This window comes from Geotrypetes seraphini, chromosome 4, assembly GCF_902459505.1.
Source record: "Geotrypetes seraphini chromosome 4, aGeoSer1.1, whole genome shotgun sequence".
NCBI classification, from domain to species: domain Eukaryota; kingdom Metazoa; phylum Chordata; class Amphibia; order Gymnophiona; family Dermophiidae; genus Geotrypetes; species Geotrypetes seraphini.
In genome coordinates, this window is record NC_047087.1 from 299,050,934 (window position 1) to 299,075,320 (window position 24,387).

General features: G+C 43.9%; 1 long non-coding RNA gene across 1 annotated transcript; it reads left to right on the forward strand.

Annotated features, from left to right (window-relative positions):
• Positions 1–431: 431 nt before the first annotated feature.
• Positions 432–24,369, forward strand: LOC117358929. The gene is made up of 3 exons (XR_004539122.1): positions 432–613; positions 19,014–19,088; positions 24,295–24,369. It is a non-coding gene; the product is annotated as an uncharacterized LOC117358929 (long non-coding RNA).
• The last annotated feature ends 18 nt before the right edge of the window (positions 24,370–24,387 follow it).

Sequence of the window (24,387 nt, forward strand, 5' to 3'; positions counted from 1 at the left end):
CTCTTTCACTGCTCCGGGTACATATTTAAAGTACTAACACATTGCAACTGCCATAAGCTGTTAAACTCCCCCAACCCGGACTTCACGATTGGCTTCCTCAGGAGGGGTACTGCAAAGGAAAAACAATAACATTCTAACCACCTTCTACTGTGACAACAGGGTCAGGGCGAACTAGAAACCCAAGACTAATAAATGCATTCACACAAAATGTTTCAAATCCTTTCAAATACTATTACATAGGCTTCCCAGGGACCGGACACTCTTTCACCCGGCTGATAGGCAACTCTAGCGATGTCGAAACCCGAAGCTCTAGCCAACCAGGGTCAACCATGATGTCAGACGCTGGGGGCGGAGCTTCAATGATGTCACAGAATTTCAACAAACTTTAACAAACTTCTCAGGTTCCCTCCAAAACTGCCCAAGAACTGTCATGGATGCTGAAGCCCCACTAGCCAAAGAAATTCACTGCTTGAGTCGCCCCCCCCCCCCTCTTCCTCACATCGCCTCCTGCTGTACTCCCCCAAACGTTCCTGGTTCTCGTGCAAATTGCGCACGCTCAAAGAGGCACACCACTTATTTCTTCTTTCCTGCAATAACATCTCCGTCCGCAAAGGTATTATTTTTAGTAGGGGGGGGGAGGGGAATAGGAAATGTATGGACTCCCTCGTCCATCCCTGGGCTCCTCCAAAATCAGATGGCTGGCTACACCCCTGCACCAATTTACCACAACTAGAAGCAATTCAAATGACAAGGGAGACCACACAGAGACATTTTTGTCTAAGAATCCCAATAGAATTTATTGCTAGGTTAGCTTCAATAGGACTCACAGAAAATGTTTTCTGCTTCAATAACTCCTTTTATTAACAAATAAAAGAGACTATAATGAGTGCCGTAATGGCCCCTTCAGTTGCTACTTTATACATTGCAGAATTTGAGAAACAGTTTTGACCCACCGTGCTTGCGAAGACAATATTTTGTGATGGAAATGCTACACTGAATGGAGCGGTAGACCAGTGGTTAAGGCATTGCGCTTGACAGGCCAGCTTTTCGAGGTAGGCCTCACCCGCGCGTTCGAACCCGGCCGGAAAGCTGAACCTTGCCTAAAGCCGCTTTAGAGGACCGAAACTGTTCGGGTCCTCCGAGTGCCGCCTTTTAATCCCTCCCACCCACAATCCCCCTCGGCTGCGACGCGGACCGCCCCCCCTCGGGCACGCTACCTCTCCCCCCTTCCCTGCCTCAGCTAGTCCCACGGGCTACACCGCGGGCCACCCAGTCCCGCGTTAATGCCGCCAGTCGAGACTAGCTCTTGGGCTTTCATTCTGTAATTAACAGAGCTCCTTTCTCTTCCCACTTTCTTTCAGACCATTTTGCAAACCTCTGCCCCTGAGCGGTTTATATGCCTGAGAGAAAAAAAGATAGGCTTATAGACCCCACAAGTTGGGGTAACCTCGAGGACCAGACAGTCACCAATAAACCTATTCCAATGCCTAAATGCAGGATAATCTGATGCTAATCAGTTGGAGAACTTAGTCAAAGACTAGGTCTTCAGTAATTTCTGAAATCTCAGGTCACACTCTCTGACCTTGGGTCAACTAGAAGAGAATTCAGAGGCAGCTTGGATTTAAACACTGCCAGGGATGGAGCATGAACGTATTGATTCAGGCAGCCTGTTCCAGGCATACGGTGCCACAAGAAAGAAGGGATGGAGTCTGGAGTTGGCAGTGGAAGAGGAGGGTACAGATAAGAAGGGCTTTGCCCGATGAGTGGAGATCACGGGGGAAGCCTAGGGGGAGATAAGTGAGGAGAGATATCGGTGGGGCTTCAGAACCGGGACCCGACATATATGTATATGTTGATATACAAAGATGGACGTACAAAACAGGAGCGTCACCTCCACAAGTCAATCGTGAACACAAAGTCAGTGGAGATGTCCAAAGACGTCAGGTGAGATGATGTGTGCATAATGACTTTCTTTATTCACTCAATGACTCGACATTGTACATGTTTCGGACAGAATGGCCTGCATCAGGAGTCTAATGTTCTGCGGAACCGCCAATAAAGTTAAACAATTGAAGAACTTGGCACACCGTTATCGAAGCGCGCATGTGAGCATATGAAGTGCTTCTCCTGGCTTGAGGTGCTGGTTTCTCTACCCTGTTTCATCCTTCTCCAGGGTTGTGCCGATTCTGTGGCCACTTCATAACTGCCCTCTCTCAGCACGTAGTATTCTCAGATACTTTTAGGGGAAGGAGTTCCACAGGGACATTTAATTTGGGGGAGGAAATTATGTTTATGTTTATTAAAAACTTTATATACCGCATAACGGCCTGAAAGGATCCAAGCGGTTTACAATGCATAAATCGCATTCATCAAGAAAAGAATCCCATTAAAAATAGAAAAGGAAAGATTAAGAACATAAGTTAAAAAAAAAAAAATTCTTCATAAATATAATAACAAACTACATCTCCATAAAAAAACATTCTAATGACAAAACAATAAAACACTCAAATCTCAATGAACCATAATTTATACAGACAGCTAAAAATTCTCCATTACAAAATCAACCATTATATAAACACAGATCACAGTCCCTAACTCTGTTTTAAATTGGGAAAGCCAATTGAAAAAAATATGCTTTTAAACGTCTTTTAAAATTTATATAGGATTCTTCTTTTCTCAAGTCTATGGGCATGTTATTCCATAACCGTGGAACTAAATTTAAAAAAAATGCACAATTACATTACATTACATTAGTGATTTCTATTCCGCCATTACTTTGCGATTCCAGGCGGATTACAAAAGAAGTTATCAGGCCATTTCCAGAGGAATTGAAGAGTAGAGCGAGTTGCTTCAGAGAATTGGGACGAGTCTTTTGCAGTGTTAGTTTATCATCAATGATTTCTTGAATAGCATGGATTTTATTTCTTTTCTGAACGATTTGTAGTCTGGGGTCGTTATCAGTAAATTGGAGAGTTGGGAGTCTAGTTTTGCCGCTTGTATTGCTAGAAGGCCATCGTACACTTTTTTTTTTGTTTGACGTCTCTGATTGGGGGATGCGTGAACGGTTTGTGGGTTTTCCTATGTCTGTTCCTATGTCTGTTTGGATTAGGCGGTTGTTTAGGTAGGCTGAGCTGTCTCCGTTTATGGTTTTAAATAGTAGGCAGTAGAATTTGAATTGTACTCTTGCTTATATTGGGAGCCAGTGTGAGTCGAGGTATGCCGCCGTGAGGTGATCGTGTTTCCTCAGTGAATAGATAAGTCTCTAGCTGACAATCTCTAGTTGATGCAAGACGTGCCTTCGAGATGTGAGGAACAACTACCCTATAATCATTCAGAGATCGTAATAAACACCTTGGGGCATAAAATAGCACCAAATTAGAAAGATATAAAGGCTGTAGCTGAAATAATTCTCTATGTATCTGTATTCGCTGATTGTCCTCATTCGCTGATTGTCCAGCCCTTCTTTGCTGTAAACCGCCTCGAACTACTACGGCTTTGGCAGTATATAAGAAATAAATTATTATTATTATTACTAGTTTTTTAGCCCGTTACATTAACGGGTGCTAGAATAGATGTGTAGACTTAGGCATTTCTTTCTCTCTTTCTGTATGTGTGTCTTTCTTTTTTTCTCCCAGCCCCCCTTTCTTTCTGTCTATCCCCCCAGTCCAGCAGTAGCCCTTCTCCCTTCCTTTTACTTTCCCTCTGTCCAGCAGAACCCCTTTCCTACTCCCCCTGTCCAGCAGTAGCCCTTCTCCCTTCCTTTTACTTTCCCTCTGTCCAGCAGAACCCCTTCCCTGCCCCCCCCTGTCCATCAGTAGCCCTTCTCCCTTCTTTTTGCCTACCAATATTCCCCTTTTACTTTTCCTATTTCCACCTTTTTCACCCTATCCAGCATCATTAGAGTACCTGTTGCATTGTTGGTGTTCCAGTGTCTCCTTGGGTCTGGGCAGACTATTGTGGGCCAGGATTGCCAGGGGTGCCCTGTGGGACAGGCAGGGGCAAGGGTCAGCAGAGGTGGGGGAGTTCTGGGTGGCAGCGTGAGTTCACTCTGGTGCGGGGCCTCTGCCGTGTCGCGGGGAGCTGGTGTCTGCACTTCTAGCCACTTCCTCTAGAGTCCCTACTGCAGCGCGCAGGCGTCGCATCGCGCAGCGGTGACATCCAGGCCTTGCACTGCCACGTCTCTCCTGAGCCGCGACGAAGAGGGCAGGGGGTGCTAGCCGCCGCGGCCTCCTCCCGGCACCCGCCGCTCCACACTGCCTTGCCGCGGCAGCGTCTAAAGACACTTCGGCCGGTAGGGCCGTATTGTGAGGTGGAGAGCAGGGAAGCTTGTCTGGCGCGACAGATCAGGGAACACGCGGCGTGAGTGTGCATGCGCGCTTAGCGTTTTATTATATATGATGATGATTATGTGCCAACATCAGGATCTTAAATTTAATCCTAAATTCCATTGGTAGAAAATGGAATTTTAAAGACAAAGATGTTACGTGATCACGAATATAGGCCCGACCTAATAATCTAATTGAATTAACATGTATAAACTGCAATTTCAAACGCGTATTATCTTCTGCTGAAAAAGTATTTGCACAAAAAAGCAGGCACAATGTCTGCGGGTTACATTTTGCACATGACAAGTTTCATGAAGAAAGAACGCATGCATTTTCCTTTCTGAGTCGTGGTGCAAAGCCTGTGTGAGTCGGAGCGTTGTCCCCGGGATGTTTAATACACAAACATTTAGATTAACATGTCTCTGCAGTAAAACCAAATTTGATTCAGAACATCTTCCAGTTGTTTTTGCTGTGCAGAATTGGATTGACCTCCAGGGCTAGTTAATCTCGGCTGTGTTTTTCCCTACAGATATCCACTAGACAGTACTGTGTGAACTCTATGTCCTTCGTATAAAATCTGGAAAGTGAAACAACTCAGCAATCATTTATTTTAGCTGCAAATTAAATGGAGAGGAAATGGCTAATTTGTTTGTTTGTTTAAGGCAGGATTACCTTTCAGCACACAGAGGTAATAAGCTGAAAAGGCCCACATCTACTATTTTCTGGTGTAACCTCATGCAGGTCGCGCACTATTTATCACTGCTGACCTGTGGCAATGCAACTTCACACACCTACACATAGGGGGCAGTTCTATAACTAGGCACCCCCTTCAGGCAATCCAGTGCTGTGTGGGAGTCTGTTCTATTATGGCATCTTGGCACCCAGATTCCATTATAGCAGTGTATCGCAAACTGTGTGCCTCCTGAGATTTCAGGTGTGCCGCGAGACACTAGGGAGGGGGGAGAGGCGCCGGCACCAGCTGACTGCCTACAGGATGTGCCACTCATGGCAAGAGGCACGTCCTTTGTTCAATCAGCCGGCGCCAGCATTTCTCCTCTCCAACCCTTTTCCTTGCTGGCACCCCTCCACTGGTGGCCCAGGGCCCATCTGAAGGACCTTCGCACATGCTTTAAAAAATGGCTTCTCGGCGTCATGGATGGTTTATCTCATCAACGGAATGACGTCATCATGCTCCTGCCAGCCATTGCTCTTCAACCCTTTGATAGATTGCAGGTCCCTTGAGCTCGCACTGATGTCGTATTAAAAAAAACCAAACATGCTCTCCATTCAGTCATGGAGTTCAGCCCAATCGGTTCCATGGTATTTAAATTAAAGACCCATCTTTGCTCCCGCCTCCTTGGTAGGTTACCAAAATTACCTCCCCCGCAGCAACGGCTTCAGCTGTTCTAGAATCCAACAACGAAGCTCAACTCTAGGAGCGTCCTTTCTCATACGGTTTTTAAACAGGATTTAAGCTAAGTTGTTCGCTATGAAGATTATAGTATGAATTGTTCGCTATGAAGAGACTGTATAGTATAAAAAGCAGAGAAAATTAAGCCACGGATCAATGAAGAACTGAGCTGTGTTGTTTCAGAGTCATACTCTCCGACGGCTACCTGAAGCGCCTTCCTACTTACACAATGAAGGGCCACTACACGGACTGGAGAGGGGTCACGAGTGGTGTCCCGCAGGGATCGGTACTCGGACCACTGCTGTTCATAAATGACATAGAAACAGGGCTGAAGTGCGAAGTTATAAAATTCGCAGATGACACAAAACTTTTTCGTGGGGTTAGGAGCAAAGAGGACTGTGAAGATTTACAAAGGGACCTGAACAAACTGGGAGAGTGGGCGATTAAATGGCAGATGAAGTTTAATACAGAGGAATGCAGTCTTGCATGTAGGACACAGAAACCCGATGTACAGCTATACGATGGGGGAGCTGGTAATGGGCGAGAGTAGCCTTGAGAAAGAATTAGGGGTAATGGTAGACAAATCAATGAAGCCGTCGGCGCAGTGCGCAGCGGCCTCAAAAAAGGCGAACAGAATGCTAGGTATAATCAAGAAGGGTATTACAGCCAGAACGGCAGAAGTTATCCTGCCGCTGTATCGGGCAATGGTGCGCCCACATCTGGAGTACTGCGTCCAGTTCTGGTCGCCGTACCTTAAGAAGGATATGGCGATACTCGAGAGGGTTCAGAGGAGAGCGACGCGACTGATAAAAGGTATGGAAAACCTTACATATGCCGTAAGATTGGAGAAACTGGGCCTCTTTTCCTTGGAGAAGCGGAGGCTTAGAGGGGACATGATAGAGACCTACAAGATCATGAAAGGCATGGAGAAAGTGGAGAGGGACAGATTTTTCACACTTTCGAAAAATACAAGAACGAGGAAAAGTTAAGAGGGGGCAGTTTCAGAACCAATACTAGGAAGTTCTTCTTCACCCAGAGGGTGGTGGACACCTGGAATGCGCTTCCAGAGGGTGTGATACGACAGAGTACGCTACAGGGTTTCAAGAAAGGTTTGGATGAATTTCTGAAGGATAAGGGGATTCAGGGGTTCTATGCAGGTCCTTGACCTGAATGGGCCACCGCGCGAGCGGACTGCTGGGCGGGAGGGACCTCTGGTCTGACCCAGCAGAGGCACAGCTTATGTCCTTATGTACTCTGAATATGCTTTCGATGACTTACTTAATGTGATTTGTTTGATTTGATCAATTACTAACTAGCCTCGGAATATATTGTTCACGAGTATCAGGTCATGGATTGGACTAATGCTACATGCTAGTTGGCTCACAAGCAGTGTTATTAGGTTGGCAACCCCTGTGGCTCTTTAATTGCTTGGCTTCTTAATTGTGTAGTTCTCTGAAATATAGCACTTGCATGCAAAAATTAGCATGTACACGTGCAAGCAACAGTACATGCTTATGTAAGTTGCTCAGTGATGCAGCCGTTTTCATGAATTTTTATTTTGCATTTTTACAACATGCTTACTCCTGCTACAAACTGGTGGTCAGATGCCAGGCATACCCCTGGAAGCTATAACAGAGGTGCTCTTTTATCGGGATCTCCTGTTGTCAGTATGCTCTCCTTTGGTGTAGGGGCCTAGCCAGATACCCAATTTTGGGTGGACCTGGACCCCAGTTGGGTGAGCAGAAGATCCCATCTCTCCCTCTCCCAACCAGGCAAAGCAAGGTGATCTCATCTGGTCCCTCCCTTCGCTTCCCCTTCTGCTGCTGCTGCCTACCTTTCAAAAATCTGATCTTTGCCGGCAGCGAGCAGCCTGACTGATACACGCTGCTTACTCCTTTCCTATAGCCGTCCTTCTGATGCAATTTCCTGTTTCTCCAGAGATGGAGTGCACCAGAAGGAAGGCTGTGGAGTTGGCGTAAGCAGCGTGTATCAGGCTGCAAACTGCCGGCAAAAATCAGCCCTTTAAAGGTACACAGAAGGAGAGATTTGTGGACTATAGTTGGCAGGGCTTGAGGATCCCCACCAGCAACTTATAGATGTGCTGCCACTGCTCTGGTAGTAGATCAACTGATCCCCAAATCCTTTAGAAGAATCTCTTGGTAGAAGTCTCCAGTAATACTTGCTCAGACGACTGCTCTGAGGGCTGGCACAGCAGCAGCACTGTTCACAATTTGCTGCTCTTGTCGATATCAGGCCTTCCTCTCTATCAGGTCCTGCCTTCAAGGACTCAAGAGGTAAGTGGGACCTGGCAGAGAAGGAAGGCCTAACACTGGCAAGAGCAGTAAATTGTGAATGTTGCACTGCTGGCTGGAGGGTGACAAAGAGAAAGAGAGAGAGAAAGAGAGAGGGAGGGAGGAAGAAGAAAGACCAAGGAAGGGAGAAGAGACGAAAGAGATATGTCAGACCATGGGGGAAGGAAAGTAGGGAGGGAAAGGAAGGAAGGAAAGGAGATGCCAGGCCATGGATCAGGAGACAGAGATGCCAGGGCATGAGGGGAGAGAAAGGAAGGAGACAGAAATGCCAGACCAGGGAGAAAGGAGGGAGGGAAAGGAAAGAGAAGAGATAGCAGACCATGGAGGGGTAGGAATAGATGGAAGGGAAGGAGAGGAGAGAGATGCTAGGGTATGGGGGAGGGAAGGGAAGGAAACTGAGATGCCAGACCATCGGGAATAAAGAGGGGGAGGGAAAGGAAGGAAAGGAGATGCCAGAGTATGGAGGGAGAGGAAGAGATGGAAGGAGATCCCAGGGTATGGGGGAAGGGAAGCATATGCCAGACCATGGGGTGAGTTGGAGTGGGAAGGAATGAAGGAAAGGAGAAGGGAGAGATGCCAGAGCATAGGGGAAGTAGTGGAGACAGAAAGAGAAAAATGGAAGGGACAGAGAAAGAGAGTGGACGCTGGATAGAATGGAGAATGAAGAGAAGATGAGGAAAGCAGAAACCAGAGATGACAAAAGGTAGAAAATTTTTTTGTTGTTGTTGCTTTAGAATAAAGTAGGGTTGTAGCTGTATTGATAACTATATATAAACTGGAAATATAAACTATATATAAACTGGAAATAAGGTAATCTTTTTATTGGACTAATTTTAATACATTTTGTAAACTAACTTTAGGAGACCAAAATTCCCTTCCTCAGGCATTGGCGTACCTGAGTGGACACCCCGGGTACAGCTCCAAGGGAGTGCTCCTCCGATCCCTTTTTATATGGGGTGGGGGTGAGGGGGCTAAAATGATTGGCCTCAGGTGTCATGTAACATAGTAACATAGTAGATGACGGCAGATAAAGACCCGAATGGTCCATCCAGTCTGCCCAACCTGATTCAATTTAAATTTTTTTTTTTTTTTTAAATTTTTCTTCTTAGCTATTTCTGGGCAAGAATCCAAAGCTTTACCCTGTACTGTGCTTGGGTTCCAACTGCCGAAATCTCTGTTAAGACTTACTCCAGCCCATCTACACCCTCCCAGCCATTGAAGCCCTCCCCTGCCCATCCTCCACCAAACGGCCATACACAGACGCAGACCGTGCAAGTCTGCCCAGTAACTGGCCTAGTTCAATATTTAATATTATTTTCTGATTCTAAATCTTCTGTGTTCATCCCACGCTTCTTTGAACTCAGTCACAGTTTTACCTTAGGTACGTCACTGCTTGGAGCCCTGCTAGTATACCTGCAAGCTGATGGTCATTGTCCTTCCACATCAGGTTTGAAATGTTACATCAGATTGCTAGCATTTTAGTCTAAAACAGTGGCAAGCATTTTTTTAAGTTGGAAATCATTTTTATTGCTGCTTTTTCTTTTTTTGACGTTATGATTTTCTTCAATCAGCTGTGTTTGATAAGAGCTGAGCTGAATGCTGATTGGTTGATTTGGACTGGCAGTGAGGTCCGTGTTGGAGGGAAGGATTTAAGTGCTTGTGTCTGTTTCCTTAATTCTGGGGCTGGTCTCCGCGTGGCTGCACTTTTTAAGGCTGTACTGTTTGCTCCCTTGATGAGCCAAAACATTGGTGAAACAAGGTCGCTTGTTGGGAAGATTGGGAGAAGATGTGACAGCGTTGGAGCTCAAGTCGTCTTTTGTCAGCTGTCCTTGAACATGCCTCTGGGTGACTTTGCCCTTTTCTAAACCTGAGCTGTTCTGTGAGGGAGTTTCTTTTGACAGTGAAAGTATCAAAAGCAGTTTTGATTTGTACCTTTACAGTGAAAGTATCAAAAGCAGTTTTGATTTGTACCTTTTGGTTCTATACTGCTACATTAGTCTGAGGCTTTTTCTCCCTCTCTTTGGGTGCGTTCTGGGTTTGAAGGGCTGGAGGAGTACCTCGGTGCCACGATCATACAACATTTTGAATCCGTATTTTTATTTTTACCATTTACATCTTTAGCAGCAACAGAAATTGTTTTTCCAGCCACTGCTGGCTAAAGAAAATGCAAGATCATGTCTCTTATTCTGTTCTCAAATCCTCCCCAGTTTCTTCACCTTCAGCTCAGAAGAATGGGACTGGGTTTACACAGCACGCCACTATGCCACAGAAAGCCAGAGTGCTGCACAGGCAAGAACGACCAAGACAAAGCTCAGTTATATAAGAGGAACCTCGTTCCATAAATTCCATTTCAGCAGAGTTCACGTCAGCAGCTTGGAACTCTGCCTTCTCCACACTTCTCTGAATTTCCTCTGGCTGTGTTTGTTTACCAAGCTTAAGCGTGGTTGGGAGGCACACGCCCTCCATCTCTGCCTATAGGGCGCTAGGGAGTAATTTATATGGTCCCAGAGAACTGTTGTTTCTTTGCTCTAAGACTCAATCTATCAAGAACTTTCTGGATACAAATACAATCTAAATTCTACTACACACTGTTGTTTTTCCACAGTCTAGGCCAAATCACCTTTCTCTTACAAGACATTAACCCCCTCTTTTACTAAGATCACAGCAGGGAGATTCCCTTGCCGCGTTTGGATCAGCGGCTGTGTCTATCTGAAATGTAGGCTCTTTCCTATTTTAATGGAGTTCAAATTCTATTGAGTTTTTTTTTCTGTAAATATTATTGAAAGATTTTATACAAACAACAATAAGCAATCCAATATAATAACCTAAAAGAACAATATCAACAAATCAGTCCTTGGATGTCATACATTACTAAAACTTTTCTTAGCTTCAATTACTCACTAAAATTTAGTAAACATTCCTATATTCTCTTAAATCTCTTCAAACTGCCACTCATTACTGTGTATATTTTCTCGCATTTATTGTATAAGCACGCCATATTCCACCACATATTATAATCTAACTTAAGGGTCCTTCTATTAAGATGCGCTCACCAATTTTGCGTGCACTAAATGCTAAGGCATCCATTATATCCTAAGGCGTGCTAGCGTTTACTAAGGTGCGCTAGCATTTTTACTAAGGTGCGCTAGCATTTTTAGCGCACTGTGGCCGGGCCGGTTCCTGAGTAGGTGGGAAACTTGGCTCGGACCACAGGTAGATTTATGTTGTAGCGCCTTTTATATGGCTGGTGAAATCAAAACCCAGAAACCGGATTTTCCAGAAACTGAGTTTAAGTTTATTAAGTTCAAAGGAAAATTAGTTGGCAATACACTAATCAGCTTTGCACATTCTCAACGTTCATACATCTGTCCCAAGTTCTTGGGCTCGGCTTGGATCCTCTAGGTCCACTCCCCAGTGCAAATTCAAACACAAAAATGAAGAAGAAAAACCCCCCACAAAAGTTTAGCTTCCAACTTGCTGGTTAAACTCTTCGGGTCAGGGACACTGTTTCCCTTGCACAAAGACCCCTCAATTAATTCCTTTCCTTTCTGGGTTGAGGAAAGGCAACTTGAAGTTTTAAGTAATACATTTTCCTGCTTGAAGAGGACTGGTCCTGCCCTTCTCTAGCCGGGCTTGGGTTTGGGAACTCCAGTCTGGAACTGGATGCCTGGGGAAAGTTAGCAAGGACCCTAGGTCATACTTTCCCCTAACTCCATGTCCTCTCCATATTCCCCTTCTTCAGACACACTGTTCATGTCCCAATCAATAAACTCGGGAACCAGACTATCTCTTCCCCCGGTAACCTCAGGCTCCCTTCCCCAATTACCTCCTTGTTTCTGGGTTAGTTCTGTATTCTCCGGGTTTCTTTCTGGCCAGTCTCTGGGAACCCTGCTCCAGGGTTGGTTGCCACATTGAGATACCTCCCCGGGCTTTCACTCACTTTTCTGCTAGGATGTCTCCACCCTGGAGTTCTAGGCTGAGGCACCACCTCTCTAGGATAGCAGCAAGCCTTCCTGGCTGGAAGCTGATTAGCATTTGCTACACTTGTGCCTCCAGGTTCCTCTCTCCTAGGTTGGTTTTTAGTTTGTCTTGCTTGAGGACTAGCCCCACCCCCTTCTGGGTTGGACCTCCGCTTCACAGCCTCAGGAAAGGAGTAATAGGGAAATTGATTAGGGTCAACTGACTTCCCCCCTAGACTTTTGGGCTTTGCAATTTCCTGTTTTCCCCTTCCCCTTCCTGACTGTGCTAGCTGTCCCGACTCCAGGCCAGGTTTTCCCGGGCCTAGGACAGGGTGCATGCTGGGTAGTGTAGTTCTGGATGCTGGAACAGGGGCTTCCCTGTCACAGCACGCAGCAGATTAGCGCGTGCTAACCCCGCGCTACGCGGCTAGAACTAACACCAGCTCAATGCTGGCATTAGCGTCGTGTGCGCAGCATTGTAGCGCATGCTATTCCACGCGTTAAAGCCCTAACGCAGCATAGTAAAAGGAGCCCTTAGCATTTAGCGCATCTTAATAAAAGGACTTCTTAGAAAAATCTTTCCAGTTTATCTTTAGCCATATCCTCCAGGGCCTCACAAATTTCTTTCCCAATTAGATCTTTAGATAACATTTCATAGTCAATATCCGATAACGTAGAGTGCGCCAAATTGTCCAGAAAAGCAGATGACCTTGCATTTGCCTTTATTTCCGAAGTGTATAATACGTGATAAAATTCCCGAAAACAGCTCAAAATGTCAAAATCAGACTTAACTATCCTTCCGTCTTCATCTTGTACAGCATGAACATAAGTATTAGATCTTTTAGCTTTTAAATTTTGTACTGTAAAACCGCTTTGATTTGCGTTGCAACGAGGCGGTATATCAAGCCTAATAAATGAGAAACAAAATGAATGCCTTCCCTCCGTGCATCGGAGTTGCCTTGCTCTTTCTTCTTTCTTCTTCTCTTTCTAGCCAACATGGCATCCATTTTTATATTTGAATAATTTATACTACATTAGAGGAGAAGCATGAATATTCATGTGAAGAGGGATACTCTACTGGAGAACCAGGCCAGAATAACAGAAGCGAAAGCCTACCATGCATGTCGTTTCAATGGACAGTTAATGACTCAAAGAAATACTGTGCGCTGTATTGGATATTTATTATTTATTAAAATTGAGACCCAGTCAGACCCTCTATCACTGGAGGGAGGGTGAGGCAGGGACCTGGGGGGCCCAGGTGTAACCCCTAAAGCCGGCACCGTTCAGCCAGACACCCCTGTCTCACTGAAGAGAAACCTCAACAGGAGAAACAGAATGGCAGTCTCGCTGAAGAGAAACCTCAACAGGAGAAAATAAAGTTCCAGTCACAGCCAGAATTCAGGAGCTAGTTGAATAGCGACCTTTTCCTGCTGGGAGATAGAGAATACTGGATAAACAGGAGGAGTGCCAGCCAATAGGACCACTTGTTAATCAGTTTCTCTATCTCCGCCTGCTGGTAGACGTGGGCTATCCCATTGGTCTCTGGATTCATCTGCTGCTGTTGCTAGGGAATTATTATTTTCCCTTTAAGTTTTTTGTGGGTTAACTGGAAGTCATGGTTCTCTCTGCAACTTGCTTTTGGCATAATCATGATCTTATAATTATGTGGATGCCATTTTTAATTGTAAACTACTAAGGGGCAGAATTTATCAAAGGGGATTAAGCGCGTTAACGTGTGCAAAAGTGTTAGCACACTCTGGGCTCCTTTTACTAAGCTGCATTAGTGTTTTTAGCGCATGCAGCATTTTAGTGCATGCTAAACCTGTGCTAGGTGGCTAGAACTAATGCCAGCTCAATGCTGGTGTTAGCGTCTAGCACGCGCTATTCCACGTGTTAATGCCCTAACGCTGCTTAGTAAAAGGAGCCCTCTACGCACTAAGACAGGGCGACAGGTCAAATGCGCGCAAGACAAAAGCGCGCAGACAAAAATGCCAAGACAAATCAGCGCAAGACAATTGAGCGCAGGGATAACTCAGCGCAAGACAATTGAGCGCAAGGATTACTCAGAGCAAGACAATTGAGTGCAGGAATAACTCAGCGCAAGGCATTTGACTATGAACCGCATAATAAGGTATAATGGACGTCTTTAGTGGTTAGCGTGTGCTAACATCATTGCATGCGCTAACACACTTAGCACCCTTTGATGGATTCCCCCTAAATCACAATTTTTTCTCTTCTTTGTCTACATCAAATTGCTGTTTTCTACAGCAAAGAATAAGGAAGAAACCTTGTTCAAGTCTGTAATCTAATTTTCCAGACGTACGGTTTTCCTCCTGGGGGAGGTTTGAACATCGGGCTGAGCAGTTTCTTAGCCAAAATCAGTGGCGCAGTAAAGGGGGGGGCGTACCATCCTGAGTGTCATCTTGATGTGGGCGCTGGCACTTCTCCACCCCCCCCCCCCCACGTCATGCTCACGCCCTCCCTTCCCCACCCCCACTTCTTTAAATCTTCATCAGCGCGAGCAACTTTTCCAGCCTGCTTTTTGTGCTGGCTTGGCTCTCCTCTGAAATCACTTCTGGGCCGACGGCAGCAGGCTCACCTTGCTGCTGCTGCCAGCCGGTTTGAAGATTCAATTTCAGCGAGGAGGTATGTTGGGATCAGAGGAGAGAGAGAGAGAGAGGCACCATCCAGGGGGGAGAGATAGAAAAAGAGAAGCACCCATGGAAGGAGAGTTGGAGAGAGGGAGGGTGAGAGAGAACATGCAAGAGAGGGGGTTCTAGAGAGAGAAAAGCACCCATGGAGGAGGGATGGAGAAGCACCCATGTTGGGGGTGTTGAAGAGAGGGAAGGAAAAATACCTAGGCGGGGTTTGAGGGAGAAGCCCCCTTGGGGGAGAGAGTTGAAAGGAGAGAAAGAGAGAAGCGAGCACTAAAAAGAGATAGGAAGGGGGACCAAGGAAATGGGTGAAAGGTGGGGGGTGGGGCAAGGGTGAGGCTAGTGAGGTGCAGGTTAGAGATGGAGGTGGGGTGGGGGTGGGGTCAGATGTCCTCTTTTTTGACTTCACAAATATGGTAACCTTATCCTTCATGGCTATGTTCCTAGGGCAGAGAATCAGAGAAGCCATCCTTCAAATCCCACTTATTCCTTGTGAAGTTGGCCAAGTCACTTAACCCTCTTGTCTTAGACTGTCAGTCCTCCAAGGACAAGAAAACACCTATTGTACCTCAACGTAATTCACATTAAGCCGCTACTGAAAAGACGTGTGCTAAACCCAAATCATTAACTCCCTAAGCCCCAGGTTCCTTGGAGACCCCAACACATATCCAAGATAGGCCTAAAGCAGTGGTTCTTAATCTTATCCTGGGGGACCCACTGAAGGGGCACATATATTCCTTGTAAGTTTTCTATTCCTACTGAAAACAGTTTGTATGTTTGCTAAATCACAAGGTCATTTTCTCTTTGTGTTCTGAGCTCTGTGTCTTACATCTTGTGCTTTAGAAAGATAAGAAACATTGCTAGACCTTAGATGGAAACTTCCCACTAAACCCCCCCCTTATGTTTGCTACCTCTTTCTAATGTATCCTGTTACCAAATATGGTTTTTCCTACGGTCATATGCTGAAAAAACTGACCCATGTACAATGCTATAAAAATGGATGAAAAACTCATAAATGGACAATTTATTTGGGACAAACCTGAGCTTGAGCTCTTTAGGCTTCTTCCTAAAGAGACTGTCCCCAGATGCATCTGACTTACAAACGACAGAGCGTGTGAGGCTGTATTGGGACCAGAACCTTTTCACCCACAACCAGTCAGGTTTAGAAGATTTGATTCTTCACTTTGCAATTTTTCACTTTGTATTTCTTATCTTTTCATTAGTTTTTATTTAATTATTTTTAGGGCTGCATTTTGATTGAAATTTTCAGTATAATCACAATTAAAGATATGCTATTTATTTATTTATTTTCCCACTGAAGCTCATTGTGACGGGCAATAGAGAGTTAATAATAATAATATTAATAATTTATTTTTATATACTGCTAAACCTTCAGTTTGAGGCGGTTTACAATAAGAAAAAGTTGAACATAAAGTGAATTACAATAATCGTCAAATGGTTTTTCAGAGAAAATACAGATTACAATTAATTCAAAATCAGATTCAAAATTAATTAATTAATTAATCTCAAAGGCAGTTCTAAATAAGTAGAAGTAAAAGTATAATAAATAAGAATTATGCTCAAATATATCATAAAAGATAAAAAATACAATTAAGTCAAAAAATTTTCAAACAAATAAGTTTTAAAAACTTTTCGAAATAAGTAATAGGATTGAGTTTGAAGGATAAGAGCATTCCAGTAAGAATTCATTGTACCAGCCTGAAATGCCAGAGTTTTCCCCAAAAATCTCTTATTACAGCATGCTTTTGCTGAAGGAAACGAAAACCAGTATGATCTTTGTGTATTCTTGTTAGGATTATAGAATTCAAAGTGGGAAGAGAGGTATGTTGGAGCAATCCCAATAAAACTTTAAAACAGATACAACCAAATTTGAACAGAATTCTAGCCTCAAATGGTAACCAATGAAGCTTTAAATAGTAAGGACTTATGTTATCATGTTTTTAAGGTCAAAAATCAGGCGAACTACAGTATTCTGTATTATTCTTATTCTACTAAGGGTCTTTTTGTAAGAGCCTAGGTAAACAATATTACAGTAGTCCAATGTAGACAAGATTGATGACTGAACCAGAATCCTAAAAGAGTTTGAATCAAAGTATTTTTTGATGGTACGTAGCTTCTATAGGATTGAAAAGCATTTTTTAACCAAAAGGTCAGTATGAACATTAAATGATAACGAATGATCTAGTGTAACACCTAATATTTTTATCATGGTAGCTATGGAATAATTTTGACCATTTAAATGAAGTGTTTTTTCAATGATTTTATCATTGGGACTGGCAAGGAAAAACTTTGTTTTCTCTGGATTGAGCTTCAGTTTGAATTTAATACACTTCTCCCTCCGAATATGCGGTTTCAGTATCCACGGATTCGGTTATTCGCGATTATTTTTTTTTTTTAATCGATTTAAATTTTTTGGGCTCATTTTATGTTTTTATGTTCAAATCATTTTTATTGTGAACATGAAATAAAACAAAGAGCAAGAAACAGAACAAGAACAAAGGAATCAATATCCAGCAATACTCAATTTTCAGAAACAGTTCAAAGAGCAAACCCAACCCCCCACCACTCCACCCAACGGCCCCCCCCCCTCCCCACAAAGCAACTACCCCTCCGGGGTCTCTCGAATGGCAAAGGCCCGTACTCTTGTGGCCCATGGGCTATATCAAGAGGAAACCCCCCAAACACACACATAAAAAAAGATCGGCAGTGACTGACCAGGGGAACAAGCGCAGGGAACACTAGTGAAGCTAAGCAAGAGAATTCAAAAGGAGGCTACGACCTCTAGGAGATAAGGAATCCAAAAAGGCTCCCCAAATTTGCAGGTAGTTGCGCCGCCGTCGAGGGCGACCAGACACCTCTCGGGCCTCCCAGGCGGCCAAAATATGTACCAGAGATCTCCAAGTCCAATAAGAGGGAGGCTCAGAAACAGTCCAAGATTGCAAAATGCACTTGCGAGCAAGGAGACACACCTAATGACACCTTTTGGGGCTATTTTTAAGCCCTCTGAGACTCCTCGGAACCTTACCTAGTGGTCTAGCGGGCTTTCGGGGCAGGAGCGATCTTCCTACGCTCCTGCCCCATGCTACGACGGAAGCTGAAGGCAGCCATTTCCTACAAGTGATCTGCATGGGGCAGGAACATAGAAAGATCGCTCCTGCCCCAAAAGCCCACTAGACCACCAGGTAAGGTTCCAGGGAGTCTCAGAGGGCGTAAGGTAAGGTCCGGGATTCGGGGGGAAGGCGGGGGTGGGTCAGAACCGGCCCGAATATTATTCGCGGGTTTTTTATATTCTCAGGCCGGCTCTGCCCCTAACCCCCGCGAATATTGAGGGAGAAGTGTAGTCCATTGTTCTATTTGTGCCTGGATTAACGATATCTGATTTTTTTACTTCAGTCGTAAAAGATGTTAAAGGAATCAGTATTGTTATATCATCGGCATAAACATAGAATTTTACCTGTCTAGAGTTCTAAGGACGTGCAGTGGGAAAAAGAATACATAAATAACATACAGTACTTTTAATTACATGATTAATCAGACTAGAAATTTTAATTGAATGCAGCCTTACTTTTTAGTTAAGGGCTACACATCCGTTAGGTGGAAAGTAAATTCTTACGGAACAAATTCTGGAGCTTAACGCCTTTGGATCAGTACCTCCCTGGTGAATTATGAGTCTTGTCATCTGCGTTGCTCAGGGCCTGCTCTATAAATAAGACGACCCTGTTTTTAAATGATTTATTTTATTCCATTATACACAGCTGCTAGTATAGCATGACATTATTAGCACAGTACGATGAAACTTTGTAATCTCACCTATATCACCTCTTGGACTTAATCAATCATCTATTCTTTCAATGTTCTGCCATTAGACTTTAGGTGTAGGGGGGAGGGGAGGGAACCTAGCGTGTGATAATATACAGTCTACACTTCTCCCTCTGTGTTCGCTGTGATAGGGAATTAACAGAACCGCAAATACAGAAAAACCGCAAATAAATTTTTCATATGTTATTCGCTGTTTTCTATTAAAAACCATCTTGAATAGAGTGAAACCGTGAATAACATGATGGGAGACCTGGTCTGTTCCTGAAGGAGAGGCAAAACATGGTGAAGAAAGTGCTGGGAATCAGTGATTTTCTCTGTAAATGCTTGGAATCGGCGATTTCTCTAAGCAAGCTGATATAATTGGGGGGGAGGGGGGGAGGAGCCAGCAAGCTAAAAACCGTGAATAATCAAAACCGCGAATGCTGAAATCGCGAATATAGAGGGAGAAGTGTACATTGTTTTTCTGTTATGTTAGCATATATCCTGAAAACATGCTGTAAATGTATGTGCAGATCAGAGCTGTGAACTTTACAACGGTGACTGAAAAATCTTTACCCCGGCGTTGCTGAGTCAAGGAACAGGGACATGTGAGTAACAGTGAAATTAACAAGTAATTGGGCCACCTGGCACTGACTGAGACAGGGTATGATAAAAGTTTATAAAATCTCAAATGACGTTGAACAGATAGGGCTCCTTACAGGTTGGGCAGACTGGATGGACCATTCGGGTCTTTATCTGCCGTCATCTACTATGTTACTATGTAACACTGGATCACGCTTACTATCTAATCTAATCATTGATCTTATATACCGCATCATCCCTAGAGACTAGGGCTTGACGGGGTTCACAAGAAATATAAAGTTACAAATTAAAACATAACTAAAACATCATTCTTCATGGAATTTTGGAAATAATAAAGTCTTAAGAAATTTATGGAATACTTGATAGGAGTTTGTCTCGTGAACAGGGAGAGGTAAATCGTTCCAAAAAAAAAAAAAAAAAATGTTGCCACGTAAGAAAAGGAATTTTCGACAGATACTTTTGAACAAACCTCCTTGAAAGGAAACATCAATGTATAAGAACGCAGATCTGCGTGTAACATGTCTGGAAAAATTCTGGACCAATGGAATAAGTGGCTCAGCAGTTAAACCATGACGTATTTTGAAAACTAAACGTCGTAAGAACATAAGAACATAAGAAATGCCTCCGCTGGGTCAGACCTGAGGTCCATCGTGCCCAGCAGTCCGCTCACGCGGCAGCCCAACAGGTCCAAGACCTGTGCAGTAATCCTCTATCTATACCCCTCTATCCCTTTTTCCAACAGAAACTTGTCCAATCGCTTCTTGAGCCCCAGTACCGTACTATGTCCTATCACGCCCTCTGGAAGCGCATTCCAGGTGTCCACCACACGCTGGGTAAAGAAGAACTTCCTAGCATCCCTTTTCAACTTTTCCGAATGCCCTCTCGTTCTTGTATTTTTCAAAAGTTTGAAGAATCTGTCCCTCTCCACTTTTTCTATGCCCTTCATGATCTTGTAAGTCTCTATCAAATCCCCTCTAAGTCTCCTCTTCTCCAGGGAAAAGAGCCCCAGTTTCTCCAATCTTTTCTATCTCTCTCTCTCTATTGTTGTCTCTCTCCCTTTCTATCTCTCTCTCTATTTCTGTCTCTCTCCCTTTCTCTCTCTCTTTCTGTCCCTCTCTACTCTCTCTATGCCCTTCATGATCTTATAAGTCTCTATCATATCCCCTCTAAGTCTCCTCTTCTCCAGGGAAAAGAGCCCCAATTTCTCCAATCTTTCTCTATCTATCTCTCTGTATTTCTGTCTCTCTCTCTTTCTCTCTCTGTCTCCCTTTCTCTCTCCCTTTCTGTCCCTCTCTACTCTCTCTATGCCCTTCATGATCTTGTAAGTCTCTATCATATCCCCTTTAAGTCTCCTTTTCTCCAGGGAAAAGAGCCCCAATTTCTCCAATCTTTCTCTATCTCTCTATTTCTGTCTCTCTTCCTTTCTCTCTCTCTTTCTATCTATCTCTCTCTCTCTCTCTCTCTCTATTTCTCTCTGTCTTCCTTTCTCTCTCCGTTTCTGTCCCTCTCCACTCTCTCTATGCCTTCATGATCTTGTAGGTCTCTATCATATCCCCTCTAAGTCTCCTCTTTTCCAGGGAAAAGAGCCTGAGTTTCTCTAATCTCTCAGCGTATGAAAGCATTTAAAATCATCCCTGGCTCGAAGAGGCAGCCAATGAGGACTTCTCAGAAGAGGCAATTTTGAGGGGACGCTCCATCTCTAAGTTTCTAGAGCCAAAATCACTAAATATATTAATTCACTCTTTAATTATCGCTAAGCTTGATGAGTGTAATTCTTTATTAATAAATGTCACGCAAAAAGAAAAGAAGCGTTTTCAGATAATCCAGAACACTGCCGTTAAACTCATTCATAACGGTAAAAAATACGACCATGTCTCTCCTTTTCTGACTAAATCTCACTGGCTTCCAATTAACCACCGTATTACTTTTAAAATTTTACTCCTAGTATTTAAAACCCTTTCCACCAATGAACCCCAATTTATTAATAAATTACTCATCCCGTAAAGTACATTGCGTTCTCTCCGGTCCACTAATCAGAAACACATGGTAGTCCCCTCTCTGAAAATTATTGGAACTCGACGACATGACGTGTTTTCAGTGATGGCTCCGCAACTTTGGAACACTTTACCTCAGCATGTAAGAGAGGAAAATAATTTGAGTCGTTTTAAAAGTAACTTAAAGAGTTTTCTTTTTAAAGATGCTTTTAATCTTTAAATTATGCTTACATTTTACATTAGTTTCTTTCATGTTTCTATTTTACCCTCCCTAACGTTCTCTCCTTTTTATGGTTCTCTGCTGTACTTTAAAATATTGAAATGTAGTTCTGTCCCTCTTTGCCTTATGTATTGATTAGTCTGTAAGTCTGTCGATCTAACCCATTATTTTAAATTTTAAACGATATGTTTATATGCCTTTTTTACAAAAAATTAATTATTAATGTTGTATCTCAGGGGTCCATGGTGGTTAAGGTATAAAGCAAACTGCATAAAAGATAACAAACACACGCCACTCCATTTGATCGTGATTGGCGTGTTTTGTTATCTTTTATGCAGTTTGTTTTATACCTTAACCACCATGGACCCCTGAGGAAGAAGGTGTGTTATCCGAAACACGGACTGTGTCGGGTCCCTTGGTTGGCTATAAGGTTGTATATGTTACTGCATTTACTAATAACGCTTGCATCTTGTACATTATCTGCAGTCTGTTTGTTGTTTTCTGGTTACCAATCCAGGGCAAGCATTGGCTTCCCTCATGTCTTTCTCAATGACGGACTATGGACTTTTCCTTCAGGAAATTGTCCAAACCTTTCTTAAAACCAGCTACGCTATCCACTCTTACCACAACCTCTAACTCTATCCTCTCTCCCCTTCTTTCATCCAGGGTCTGCCCCCTCTCGCTTCCATCCAGCATGTGCCTCTCTTTCCTCCCTATTTCCATTAAGCATTTGCCCCCTCTCCTCCCCACATCCATCCATCATCTACCCCTCTCTCTCCTCCCCATTTCCATTTGCCTCTCTCCTCCCCACTTCCATCCATCATCTGCCCCTCTCCCTCCTCCCCATTTCCATTTGCCCCTCTCTCTCCTCCCTACTTCCATCCATCATCTGCCCCCTCTCCCTCCTCCCCATTTCCATTTGCCCTCTCTCCTCCCCACTTCCACTATAATCTGCCCCTCTCTCCTTTCCACTTCAAGCATGTGCCCTCTCTCTTCTCTCCATGTCTATCCAGCATGTACCCCTCTGTCCTCTCCACTTCCATCCAATGCACTCTTATTTTCCATCTAACATTTGTTGTTACCCTATATTATCTGTCGTATGTTGCACCTCCACTTACATACTCTGCTGCCTCTTAAGATGTTTTAATATGTATTGTCTTGGAATAAGCAGTATACTAGGCCGTAATGTGTACTTTTATTGGAATAGTTTTTCTGCTGTAACTGCTTATTGCTTATGTCTGGCTTATTCTTGCTGTACACCGTCTTAGAGTGAACTTTTTTTTAAAACAAATGTGGTAAATAAATTCTAATAAATAAATAGAAACAGAAAGACTCAAAAGATATATCTTCTTTTTATACTTTTTTTTTCCAATGTATCCATTATAAAAATATTCCCCCTGATTTAGCCTCCATTATTCAGTGTTCGGCCATGTCTAGGCACTGGCACTGAATATTGGGGGTGAAATCAGGAAGGCTTGAAAGTGCAGAGCTTATGCAGGCCTGTCTAATATCCTGCCAGGCCCGCATATGAGTTATGTGGGCCCCGGCTGAATATCGGACCAGAGCCCATATAAGTCTTTTTCTTATCTTTCAAAAAAAACCAAACAAACAAACAAAAAACCTGTACCCCCTCCTGCCCCTCCCATGAATGCCTTCTCACTCTCCCCTCCCCCTCCCCCTTGATGGCATCATTGTCCCCCCTCCATGCTTGCCCAATCCCTCCCATGTGTAGGTAGTCTTCCTCAGGCACTCTCTAAAGTTGAAAAGGGATAGATTCCGTATGAACTTAAGGAAGGTCTTCTTCACCCAGAGAGTGGTAGAAAACTGGAACACTCTTCCGGAGTCTGTCATAGGGGAAAACACCCTCCAGGGATTCAAGACAAAGTTAGACAAGTTCCTGCTGAACCAGAATGTACGCAGGTAGGGCTAGTCTCAGTTAGGGCCCTGGTCTTTGACCAGATTGCCGCCGCGTGAGTGGACTGCTGGGCATGATGGACCACTGGTCTGACCCAGCATCGGCAATTCTTATGTTCTCCCAATATACCTGGTAGTTTAGCGGGTGATCATTTGGGGCAGGAGCTCTTTTCTCCTCACGGTGACTTTGCAAAATGGCTGCCATGACCTCTCATGGTACTTTGTGTAGTACCGTGAGCTGCCACGAGAGCTCAGGGCAGCCATTTTGAAAAGGCACCAGCAGAGGGCAAAAGCGAGGGGGGCTACGCTCCTTCTCCTGAAAACAGTGACAGTACACACAGCATTTAGTTAAAATCAGCATTGTTGCCTGCTGTAATTGGAAGTCAGGTCAGCATTCTCACAGCAAGTCCAGAGTATGGCTGCCCATTGCATGCTGGGATTTTCCTCTTCATTTCTGGACTACAGCAAATTATTCTAAAGAAACAAAGTGGATCTAGTTGAGTCTAGGCCAGAGTTTAGTGGAACGCAGTTATCCTATTACCCTCAGAACTAGCTATTGTATAATTGGGAAGAGGCAGTAAAAACAAGGACACCTATACTACATTATCTATGCCATAAGTATTCTGCGGATGACTGGAGAACTTTATTTCCCAAGGCTATCTGACAGTCTGGCGCTTTTCATGAGAGCTAAACTCAGTAAAGTTGAAAAACATCGAGCTATCTTTTCCCCAGGACACAGAAGGATGTATGACACAGGAACATTATTCTTAGAATATTGATGGTCTCAGTTTTGAAAGACTGCAATTTTTTTTTTTTCTGAAAGCTTGGGGGGGGGGGGGGGGGAGGGGAGTGTTCTCTGAATTTCTAACACTTGCCTTTGTGGCCTGTAAGAAAATACAAGCTAGACAAGAGTTGGATATCACAGGTTTCTGAGGGGACTACGTTCTTATGGTTTCAGTCCTTCTACCTCTTGCATAATGGCTTTTGGCCTAGACTCAGAACTAAATTGGTGTCTGCTATACTAATCCTTATTAATACTGCTCATCTTTATCTCCAACATGCCTGTCTCTTCTCTTTCTCCAGGGCAGCACCGTCACTTGGCCAGGATTCCTTTTATCTACTTCTTTTTATTGGTTTTGAAACTGATGAAATATTTTCCTGTTGGGGCCTCATTTC